This window comes from Carettochelys insculpta, chromosome 1 (genome assembly GCF_033958435.1).
Source record: "Carettochelys insculpta isolate YL-2023 chromosome 1, ASM3395843v1, whole genome shotgun sequence".
In the NCBI taxonomy this organism is placed as follows: domain Eukaryota; kingdom Metazoa; phylum Chordata; order Testudines; family Carettochelyidae; genus Carettochelys; species Carettochelys insculpta.
In genome coordinates, this window is record NC_134137.1 from 368,901,645 (window position 1) to 368,913,965 (window position 12,321).

Here is a 12,321-nt window from a genome sequence, read left to right on the forward strand (position 1 = left end):
ACGTCGAAGTAGACTATTTTGAAGTAACAACATTGCACTAGGCTACGTTGACATGTATTGTCCACATGTCCTCCGGGGCTGGTGCTGTCGATATTCAAAGTTGAAGTAGCGATGGGGAACATTGAAAGGAGACTCTCAGGAAGGAAAAGCAGAGCATCCACACACACAAGCGCTCCCCATTGAAATAAGGGGCCAGGAAAGCCTACGGACGGGGTCACAGACTGGACTAGCACTTCCGGGGCAACGGCAAGCCGCTCCTTTAAAGAGCCCCTCCCAAACACACCTGGCCTGCGCAGCACGAGGTCTGCAGAGCACTAGCCACAATCTTGAAGACTGACACACAGCAGCCATGGACCCTCAGCAGCAGCAGCAGCAGCACCTGGAAGCCTTCCACGTTGTCACCCAGGGAGCAAGCGCCCTGCTAGGTGCTGCACAGGAGGCCACCCAGCAGCTCCTGGCAGGGGGACTGTTCCTGGGGGCAGATGGGAACGCCCTGACCACCAGACTCCCCTGTTCCTCCCCCCGCCGGCTGCTCTGCCACCTCTGTAGCTACCCCACCAGCTCTGAGTGGTGGGAGCAGCTGGTCATGGGGGAGTGGGACGATGACATGTGGCTGCGGAACTTCTGCATGTGCTGGCAGACCTTCCTGGAGCTCTGCTAGTGGCTCACCCCCGCACTGAGGCACCAGGACACCTGGATGTGGCACGCCCTCCCCGTGGAGAATAGGGTTGCAATAGCTGTCTGGAAGCTGTCCACTCCAGACAGCTACTGCTCTGTGGGACACCAGTTTGGAGTGGGAAAGGCAACAGTTGGGGCCGTTGTCAGGGAGGTAAGGAGGCCTGGGCATGCACCCACTGGGAAGGGGCGGGGGGCCATGGAGGGGGACCCGGGTGTGGGACTGGGGAGGGAAGGGGATGGGTGTAGGGCCAGGGAGAGAGGGGTGCCCATCGTGCCCCTCTGACTTGTGGCAGATGTGGCCTACCCCCTCCAGCCCTGGTTCATGTGCCTGTACACCAGCCACCTCACCTCCAGCCAGGAGTACTACAATGCCCAACGGAGCCATGTCCGCCAGGTGGTGGAGAGGATCCTTCACCTGCCTGAAGGGCCGGTGGCGGTGCTTCCTTGCCCACCTGTACGTTGGTCTCCAGAACATCCCGCAGGTTGTGGGCACATTCTACATGCTCCACAACATTATTGAGAGCCGGGGGGAGGGCTTCGTCCAGGGGTGAGCAGTTGACACCAGCACAGGCTTCTCCCAGCCGGCCGCCGCACCCAGTCACCAGGCCCACTGTTAGGGGGTACAGGTCTGCGAGGCCCTGTGGGCCTATTTTGATCAGGGGACCCCTGATCACCTCCCTGGCCTTCCCCAGGGAGCCTCCTGCACACCGCCCACACACCGCCCACACCACCTACACACCACCCCCACAACAAACACACATCTCAGGTTCTTTGGAAAATAAAACTATGGATTATTGAATACTGCTAAAACTGTCTTATGTACACAACAAAAACTAGAACCCGTATACAAAGGGGGACAACTATATACAAGGGGGACAACTATATACAAATGGGGCCAGCGGATGGCTTGGCTGGCGGCCCATCAATCTGGGGTGGGGGTAGAGCGACACAACCCCTGGTGGGTACAGGTTGTGGCTTCCCCCTTGTCCGCAGTCCCTGGCATGGCTGGCTGGGGTCCGGGAGGACCGGCAGGTATGGCCAGGATGCCTCCACCATCTGGTCTTCAACCCCAGTGGGCTCCAGTTCGGGGGAGGGCGGGGGCTGGCAGATGGCATGGCAGGCAGGACACGTGGGGCAGCGGGTGAGGCAGGTGGAGCAGCAGAGGGGCATTGGGTGGAGTGGTGGGGAGGGCTGCAGTGGGGGGACTGGGGGGGTGGGAGCCGGCTGACAGCCTCCCAGAGAGACCCGGCTATGTCCCGGAAGATGCCCATGAACTCCTGCCACACTGCCCGGCACCAGGTGGACCCCTCCCTGTTGAAGCGGAGCCACTCCTCAGCCACCTCCACCTGCTGCCGGAGAGCTGCCAGGAGCTGGGGTCCACGGGGGCCATCCCCTGTGTCCGGCAGTAGTGTGCCTGTCCTGCTGGCCTCGGTGGTGTCCCCAGGAGCTGGTGGTGCCTGACCTCCGGTGGGCTCTTGGGGACCACGGAGGGTGCCTGGCTGCCTGGGCCCTCGGATGGTACAGCTGCAGAGAGGGAGAGAAAGGCTGTTAGTACTGTGCCCTGGCCAGTGGCCCCTGCCCCCTGTCCCTTCTTGGATGCTGAGTCTCTGTCCCCTGTTGGTGGGTTTGTTGTCCCTGTTGAGTGGCCCCATTGCACAGTCCCCCCGCCCCTGGGTTTAGGGCACAGTGCTGTCCACGGGTATGGGTGCTGACTGGAGCTGATAGCCATGCCGCTGTCCTGGGACCATGCTGTGGCTGGGCAGTTGTGGGTCAGGGTTGGCTGGGGGTGTGTGGGGCACCTGGTCATGTCTGATGCCCCTTCCCTGTGGCCCAGTGGTGTGTGCCCTGTGGGGTATGCACCTGACCATCCACTGCCATGGTTGGGAGAACCCCAGTGGGTGGATGCCCAGCTGGTGATCTGGGAGGGGAGTTCTATGAGGAGCTCCCATACCTTGCTGCTGGACCCCTCCTCTGCCATCCAAGGGCTGGCACCTCACGTGGGCCCTAGGGTGCAGGGCTGGCCTCCAAGTCAGACTCCAGCTCTGAGGCCTGCTGAGACTCCTCGGCTGTGGTGTCCAGTGTGGCCTGTGGGGAGGAGGTCTCCTGGGGGCCCAGAATGGTCCTGTAATAGGGGCAAGTGGCGGGGGTGGCCCCAGACCGGCTGGCCAAGTCCCAGGCCCGGGCATAACCCAGCTGCAACTCCTTCATCTTGCTATGGACATGATCCGGAGTGCAGGCAGTGTGACCCCGGGTGGCCAGGCCCTCGGCCAATTGGGTGACTGCTTTTGTGTTCTTCCACTTGCTCCCCATCATGTGGAGCACCTCGTCCTCACCCCAAAGCCCCAGCAGGTCTTAGAGTTTGGCCTCCGACCAGGAGGGGCCCTGCCGCTTTTTGGCCCCCCGTTTGGCTGCCAGGGGTCCCTGGGTCCCCTCGGGAGGGGAACACTGGGGGCGCTCTGGGGGCTGGCTCAGTGCCATGGTGCTGGGTGGACAGGTCAGGGTCCGTAGAGGGCATGCAGGGCCAGCACGTGCGTGTGCTGCTGCCTGCACACTCTCAGCTCCCTCAACAGGAAATCCGGGTATGTGGTGCTTTAAGGGCTGCTGCGCGGGGTGATCATAGAGCCCCACAGGGGCTGGACATCATGTCTCAACCTCTCAGCTGATGGCTGCCATGGAGAACCCTGCTATTTTGAAGTAGCGGGACGCGGATCGTCTACACATGCCCTACTTCAATGTTCAGCGTCGAAGTAGGGCACTATTCCCATCTTCAGATAGGAATAGTGATTCTGAGGTCTCACCGCCTAACGTTGATTTCAACATCGAACCAGTGCATACTCTGATTCATGGAAATACTTTTTTATGCTAAGCTGTCAGCTTTGGCTAATACCTCAATGTACTTCAACTCCCCTCTTCCTCTTGTAATTTTGGATTTCAATCATTTGGGCCTGGGACTGTCTTTCACTAGGATTATACAGCTTTTAATATTATAAGGTACCCAACCTCAGTCAAGGCCTATAGGTGCTACTGTAATATAAACAAATATTAAACAAATAGATGCATAGAAATGACCTAAAATCCAGCTGCTAGTGGTTCTCTCTTCTGGGCCACAGGCCTGCCAATGGGGGGAGCGGGTGGGAGGGAGAGAAAGGAACAACTGCCCCAGAGCCCAGCAGTTCAAAAAAGCCTGGGTCTCCTGACCACTGCCCGGGTTACTTTGGCAACAGCAGCTGGAGCCCCAGGACCTTTAAATCAGTGCTGGAGCCTGTGTGGTGTGATCCTGATGGTGCTGAGAGCTGCCTGAAGGGAGGGGGGCAGCATGCCAGTCTCCAGGCAGTACTGAAGGCTGGCTGCCCACTTCCCACCCTGACACTTTCACCCAAGGCTCTGCCCCTTTTTCAAGCACAAAGCCACCCCCCCACACATGTTGCCCAGGAGCCTGGCAAATCTGTTGACTCCCACCCCCATCCTCAATGAGTACTCACCCTCCTTTATCCCCCCATCCTGTGGTCTGTGGTGGCTGCAAAGTGGTGGGAACAGCAATGCTGAGAGAGGAGAGCAGCCCAGAGCTGTGTGCACTGTACACAAGGGTGCCTGCCCAGGAAGCAGAAGTGTTGCAGCCTCAGTGTGTTACATGCATCCTCTGCTCCTGCTGGCAACGGGAGGGAAATGACAGACCCAGGCCCAGCAGGCGGGAGGTTAGGGATCGAAGAAGTGTTTGCTTTGAGAGGTGACCTCCTGCAAGCTTGGGCTAATGGGCAGTCTCCTTCTGCCTGTGCCTGGAATGCATTGCTCCTCAGCTACATGCCTAAAAAAATTCCCCAGGTCCTCCTCAAAATATGGGAAAAAATGGGTGAAAGCTGAATGTGTGCCCCCCACCCCCCAACACACAGAGAGCCTAATGTTCCTGCTGCAGTCATGACTCAAATGCCCATTGACTCGGCTAGGTCAAGATTGTTCCTCACAAAGAAGCATATTCCGGACACACGGGGGATGGGGCAAGCATCTCTCTTCAGGGGATGTTTGGAATCAGGCAGAGTTGCTGTCCCTTGCCACCTCCTTGAAAGGGGTTGGGAGAGCAAAGACAGACCTGCCCTACTCCACTATCTTCCTTTCCAGAGATTTGACCAGGGATTGAGCAGGAAAATGTCCTGCTCTTCCACAGTTGGACAATTACCACACCAACGTGCCTTGTCTGAGAATGTGTAAGAAGAGCTTCTCCAAGCAGTGCTGTCTGTTTCCCCGCTTCTGCAGCCAAACAGAATCACCCCCAGCTGCTGTGCTGTAACTGAGCCCTGGGGTAGGGAGTCATTTATTTCTATTAAACAATTAAGCTTGAAACTAGTATCTCCTGGCCATCTTCTCTGCACTCACGAGGTTGTTATACTCCTCCTTGGCTCGGCTGCCCAATACGTCACTCCTGGGTGACAGATGAGCCCGGACTGGTCTCTTCCTTTGACTAGTAGGGAGACCCTTTCTACCAACTCTTCTGATCATTTTTTTTTTTTACAGCCCAGCTCTCTCTGGCAGCCCTGCCTCCTTGCAGAATCCCAGCTGATCTCAGACCACCTTTTCCATCTTCCTCACACATCTGGTTTCAGTCACATGTTCCCCCCATGTGACAGCTCTCATATTCCTCACTGCCTTCCCTGCACTTGTAGAGGCAGGTCACACCTTTCAGAGGAGCAGCTGAGCTGCAGCCCCCTTAGAGGGACAGGTCACCCTGTAACACATCCCTTTGGCAGAATTCTGGCTAAGTTACTCAAAAATACTCATGGTGAAGTTAGACAGTGCACAGAACTGTTACATCTCTTGAATACTCCTTGTTGCGCAGACAGCAGATTATAGCCAAATGAAAGTAAGAAAACAGACATGTGAGCCCTCATCCAGGGCCAACCGCTGCCATGCAAGCACCTCCACCCCCCTCTACCAAAGCACTCACTATTACCCTGCTTCAACATCTTGCCCTGCCTGGACCTCTCTTGAACATCACCTGCCAGCCATCACAAACTGCATAAGAATTTTCCAGTGGGTTCAGGAACTACATAAACATCCATGCGGGACCAATGGATGAAATGCCAATGCTCCTTTTCACTTGTGAACTTGAACGAGGGTCTGAACCTGGCTATCAAGCAGCTTAGGATGAAAGCATTAGCCCATCTCTCTGCCTTCCCATAGCTGGGAGAACTTCTAAACACTCCAAAAAATTCAGCATGTTTCTAGCAGGAGTTAAGGTTATCTGGAGATGCTGCCTGACCAGTGGAATTTCATCTGCTAATGCCAAACAACTGCATAAATGCTTAGGATTGAATTAACATAATGAATGCTATATTCCACTGCCCAAATAATTGTTTTCTCCCCCACCCCACTTCCTGTACCAGGGTTATTATTGACTTGTTAACTGACTGCGAGAGAACCTCTCAAGGGAACCAGTTTGCTTTATTTAACAAATGCATCTCCTAGTTCATCTGGCTGGCAAGTGCAAGCCGAAGATTACTTTAATAACAGTTAAAGAACAATGATAAAGCAAGTGGAAAGAATTAAGGCACTGAGAAACAAAAATATCTTCGGTTATCTATGCCTCATCCATGACAGCTAGAAAGCATTCATTGCCTGCAGAATACTCAAGCGGTTACAAAGTTTGAAGCATCCCAGAGACTGAATCTTTTACGAGATACTGTCCAGGTCCTCAGGGGATTTTTAAGACAACTGCACGATTTACCAGGGTTTATTTTCCTCTGTTGTTTCAGCTGTTGCCCTCTCACGTATATTATTCATACAGTGTCATTAGCATGCATGGGGCTTTAAAGACATTGGTTAAGTCTACACTAGCAAGTTCTTTTTCTTTTTTTCCCCAAAAAGCCATCTACAAACAAAATGCATTGTTTGGATATTAAATCGGAGGAATGCAGCACTTTTTCTGGCAGCCCTCTTCCTCTCCCAGATGAGGAAGATATCCTTTTCCTGAAAGATTTCTTCAGGAAAAAAAGCACGTATAGATGTCCTGGGGGCACATTTTTCGAAAGAGCCGTCCTCATGGCACTAGATTTTTCAATCCCTGTCCCATTCTTTCAAAAGAGCTGGAGCTGTGTGGATGCTCTCTATCGAAAGAGCAGATTGATATTTTTGATATGCTTATTGTGTGAGGGTGTGCTCTTTTTAAAGCAGTTCTTTCAGAAGAGATCTGCTAGAAGAATTTCTTTCGAAGGATCACAGTAGTGTAGACATAGCCATTAAGGGTGTGTCTACACAGCAAAGTTATTTAAAAATAATGCCCACTATTCTGAAATAACTTTGTAAGCGTCCACACAGCAAAACTGCTATTTTGAAATAATATTGAAATAGTGGACAGCTTATTTTGAATTCTGTAAATCACTTTCTACAAGGAATAGGCCCTATCCTGAAACATATATTTTGGAACAGGGGTTGTATAGACAGGGATTAGGGGCTGTTTCAAAATAAGATATTCTGGAATCGTTTATTTTGAAATAATGCTGGTGTGTAGACATGGTATTTCAGATTAGAACTCCTGCAAACAGAGCTTCCAGGGGCTCTAATGCAAAATAGACTATATTGTGTGTGGAAACACTTGAGGTTTCACTGTAGTGTGGATGCGTTATTCCAGAATAGTTTATTTTGGAATAATAACTCCAGAATAAACTATTCTGGAAAAACTCTATAGTGTAGACACACCCCAAAGAAGACAATGCTCATTGACCCAAACAGGTTACACTTTAAGACCTAAATCCTTGGGTTCTGGATACCTACAGCAGTGGGAACTCCATGAGGTTCAGCAAGTGGAGTTTTGTGGAAATTTTCCCCTGCTACTTAATCTTCTCTCTCTGTCTCTCTCTCTCTGTTTTGTAGGAGCAACTGAACACAGGAATTTCTATGTGTAGGTCCATTGTCTACCTGTAGCTGCATGGCTTCCAATAGTCCCTAAAGAAGCCAACCTATTAAAAACTTCCCCAATTATAGTTGTCCCAGAACTGCCCCTAAGGAAAAGGTTTGTGTCAGTAGTTGCTTTCCCCATGAATTGGCAGGGAGAATCTGGGTCCCAAAGGCTCCCTCCATTTTAGATGTTGCTGTAAGACCCCTTTCCAAAGTATCTAAGAAATACATTTCCCTGACTTCTCAGGATCAGATGACTCTTGCTTAAGTGCCTGACTTTAGACAAATAATTGGAAAACATTGATATTGAGCTCCCTCCTGTAGGCTGAGAAGGAGAATAGAGAAGCATGCACTGATTCAGACACAGAGCTGTGTTCTCAAACCTGAGGAAACTCTCTGCAGGAAGAAGGTAAGTGGGAGGGATGCAAGAGCCATTTCTGAGTCTGATCTAGCACTAGCCAGCTCTGGCTGCAGTTAGAACTGCTGAGAGCCTGCTGTATTGTATACCACAAGTATACATCCTTAAGAGATGGTACACCAGTGCCGTATCGCTAAAATGTGGATGTTGAGAAAGAAGGAGAATTCATGGCTGCTTGACATCAACAGAGAGTTCCCCAGTAAAATGGGATCTCTGCACTGACCATTTCCACCCAGAGTGTATCTACCCTGTGATATTTCAGTGGCAGAATGGGGATAGGGCAGACCAGAAAATCCAGTCCATAAACCTGTGAAAAAGGCTCCAAAGTGAAACTAAGATCCTGCTTACGTTACACCAGAAGAGCAACCTGCTCAGGGTTGATCTCTCAGGGTTGGATTTCATGTGTCTAGTAGGCATGCATGAAATTGACCTGTTGGGGGTTGGCAGTCATGCCCTGCACTCCTCCTGATGTGCGAGGAGTAAGGGAGGTGGTTGGGATAAACTCTCCTATCAACCTTCTTCACTGAGGATGGCCAGGTAAATCAATTGCAGATACGTCAAGTCTATGTACGTAATTGCTGCAGTTAGAATTGTGTATCTGCAATCCACTTACCTGCTCAGTGTAGACATAGCCTAAGGAAATGAACGAGAGCTTGACAAGATGGAAGGAATTAGCAGATGGAACTATCATGGTGATATACATAGAGATAATGACATCTGATACCCTGCTTTCTGATTACCCGCTATCTACCTGAATTTGTGGGTGGATCTGCATCACATGCACCACGGACAGAAACAGTTATCCACAGGCACTAAATATAATTCCTCCTAGCTATTGTCTGAGTTACCACCACTGGTATTCTCATTTGTCACCAACTGTGAAACAGAATTTCACTGTGGGACTTCTTTCCTTCCCCCACAGGTTGTGAGATATGAGATGGGTACAGGTAACAGTACCTGCAGTAAGTTTTAGTTATCTACAAAAAACTTCTTCACTTTGTCCTTTAAATACCTACGTGCATGCAGAGAGGTCAGAAATGAGGTAAGTGGAAATGAGGGTGGGGGGAAATTATGAGTAATTATATGTTTAGCTTCTTAATGGGATATTTAAAAAGATGTCCTAGTCTGCAAAAAAAATTTAGATTTTATGAGAAAACAGACATATTTGAAAAAAAGGTAGATGAGCCTATTGAAATAGAGTTATTGAAGACTAGCAGTCACTGGCTATGTCTACATGTGAACGCTACATCGAAATAGCTTATTTCGATGTAGCGACATCGAAATAGGCTATTTTGATGAATAACGTCTTCACGTGCTCCAGGGCTGGCAACGTCGACGTTCAACGTCGACGTTGCGCAGCACCACATCGAAATAGGTGCTGCGAGGGAACGTCTACACACCAAAGTAGCACACATCGAAATAAGGGTGCCAGGAACAGCAGCAGACAGGGTCACAGGGCTGGCTAGCGCTTCCGGGGCAACAGCTAGCCGCTCCCTTAAAGGGCCCCTCCCAGACACACGCAGCCTGCACAGCATGTGGTCTGAAGAGCCATAGGCACACAGACCTTGAGCGACGCAGGCATGGACCCCCAGCAGCAGCAGCAGCAGCAGCAGCAGCAGCCAGAGGTCCACCCAGCCGCCCCTGCAGGAGCAGTGCTTGCCCTTCTCCATGCCATGCAGAAGGCAGCTGAGCACCTCCTTGCCACAGAGGAGGAGCTGCCCGCAGGGGAGGAGGACGCAACCCCAAACCCTGCAGCACCCCACCCCCCCCCGCCTCACATGCCGGCGGCTGTAGAGCTACCCCACGAGCACCGACTGTTGGGAGCGGCTGGTGCTCGGAGAGTGGGACGATGACCGCTGGCTGCAGAACTTTCGCATGAGCCAGCAGACATTTCTGGAGCTATGCCAGTGGCTCACCCCACACTCAGGCACCAGGACACCTTCATGCGGCGTGCCCTCAGTGTCGAGAAACGGGTCGGCATCACTGTCTGGAATCTGGCCACTCCAGACAGCTACCGATCCGTGGGCCAGCAGTTTGGCGTCGGCAAGGCCACCGTTGGGGCTGTCCTCATGGAGGTAAGAGGACCCACGGGGGGAGGGGGAGGCAGCCCTGGCAGGGGAGAGGAGGGGAGGGGGGCCCTGGCAGGGGAGGGCCACACACACCCTGCACACCCCTCATTGGTGGTCTCCCATGTGCTTCCCCTGCAGGTTGTCTGCGCCATCAACGCCCTGCTCCTCCACGGGCTCGTGAGGCTTGGGGACCCGGATGCCGCCATCGCGGGCTTTGCCACCCTGGGCTTCCCCAGTTGCTTTGGGGCTCTGGATGGGACTCACATCCCTATCTGCGCCCCGGAGCACAGTGGAGGATGCTACCTAAACAGGAAGGGCTACCACTCAGTGGTCCTCCAGGCCTTGGTGGACAGCCGGGGCCGTTTCCTGGACATTTATGTGGGCTGGCCTGGCAGCACCCACGATGCCCGGGTATTCCGGAACTCGGGCCTGTGCCGCCGGCTGGAGGCAGGGACCTACATCCCCCAGCGGGAGATCCCTCTGGGGGACACCACCATGCCCCTCTGCGTCATCGCAGATGCGGCATACCCCCTCCGGCCCTGGCTCATGCACCCGTACACGGGCCATCTGTTTGCCAGCCAGGAGCGCTTCAACCAGTGCCTGAACCATGCGCGCCAGGTGGTGTAGTGCACATTTGGGCTCCTCAAAGGGTGCTGGAGGTGTCTCCTCACCCGCCTTGATGCGGGCCCCACCAACATCCCCCATATTGTGGGCGCGTGCAGCGCCCTCCACAACCTGGTGGAGAGCAAGGGGGAAGCCTTCTTTCAGGGCTGGGCTGTGGAGGCCAGCAGGGCCGATGTGCAGCCACCCGCTGCCCCCAGTCGCCAGGTGGACCCCGAAGGGACCCGGGTCCGGGACACCCTGCAGGCCCAGTTCGATGAGGCCGTGGGGTGAATGCTGGCGGGCCCCCCACTGCCCCCCCATCCTCCACAACACTCCCTGCCCCTACGCCCACACCACAGAGCACCCAAGAGCATCCCCCCAACTTTTCTTGTAAATAAAAGAAGACAGTTGTTCGTCAACTCAAATATCTTTAGAACTCGTATTATTATTATCAACAAAAGACTAACTATTTACAGGGAAAATGTAACTTTTATATCTATATCTATATCTATATCTATCTATCTATCTATATATTATAAATAGGGATAAGATGAAAGGGGAAGACGAGGAAGGGGAGAACTGTTTACATGGGGGGGGTAAGGATCAGCTTTGTAACAGGGGTCAAATATACAAACTATTTACAACAAACTAACTTAATACTGGGGAGAATATATACAAAGGGGGGGGCACGTCCTGGGCCCCACACCCCTAAAGTCCAGCGCTGGGAGTGGGCGGCCGGGATCCCTGCCTCGGCCTCAGCCCTGGCTGGGGCTGGCTGGGGGCTGGGTGGACCAGGAGATACGGCCGATGAGTGTCAGCTGGCCCCAGGTCCCCCTCGGCGGAAGGGACCTTGGTGGCGGGTGGCGGTGCGATGGCGGCTGGCGCAGTCGCTGGAGCAGAGGCTGGAGCAGCAGGTGGAGCAGGCAGGGTGGGCACAGCGGTGGCCGGCGCGGCATGGGGGGCCAGGTAGTCTGCGATAAGGTTGAAGGTCCGCATGTAGGACCCCCATGCCTCCTGGCACCAGGCCAGCGCCCGCTTCTGCAGCTGGAGGCGGCATTCCTCCACCCACAGCTGCTGCTCGGTGACCTCCAGCTGCTGACGGTGGAGGGCCAGCAGCTGGGGGTCCGTCACCGTTGGCTGGTGGTGCTGGGTCCGCCGTCTTCCCTGCTGTGGGGCTGGTCGGTCCTCCGCTGAGGGGCTGGCCTGGAGTGATGGCCCCGGAGGGCTGTCTGGGACCACTGACGCCTCACCAGCGCTCTCTGGTCCTTCCGATGGTGCAGCTGCGGAACACAGGAGGTGGGGAAGAAGAGTGGAGACAGCCGTTAGTGTGGGCCCCGAGCCGTGGCCCTTGTCCCCCCACCCCTCTGCTGTAGGTTCCCCATCCCCGTCCCCGGGAGATGCTGCTGTGATGGGGTTCAGGGGTCCCCCTGCACTGCACCCCGTCCGCTGGCAGGAGTGACTCTCACTCAGCAGGTACAACAGGAGGTTTATTAGGCAACAGATGCCCAGTTTCTCACAGAAGTGACAGTACAGCAGTCAGAGACAGTCCTTCCAACCTGTCCTGGGGAGAAGACCCCGAGGGGTGCCCCTCTGGGGTGTAGCTTTCCCCCTTCTCAGGCTGGCTGCCTTCCAGCTCTCCCTTCCCCTAGCCTCTAACTGCCGCCC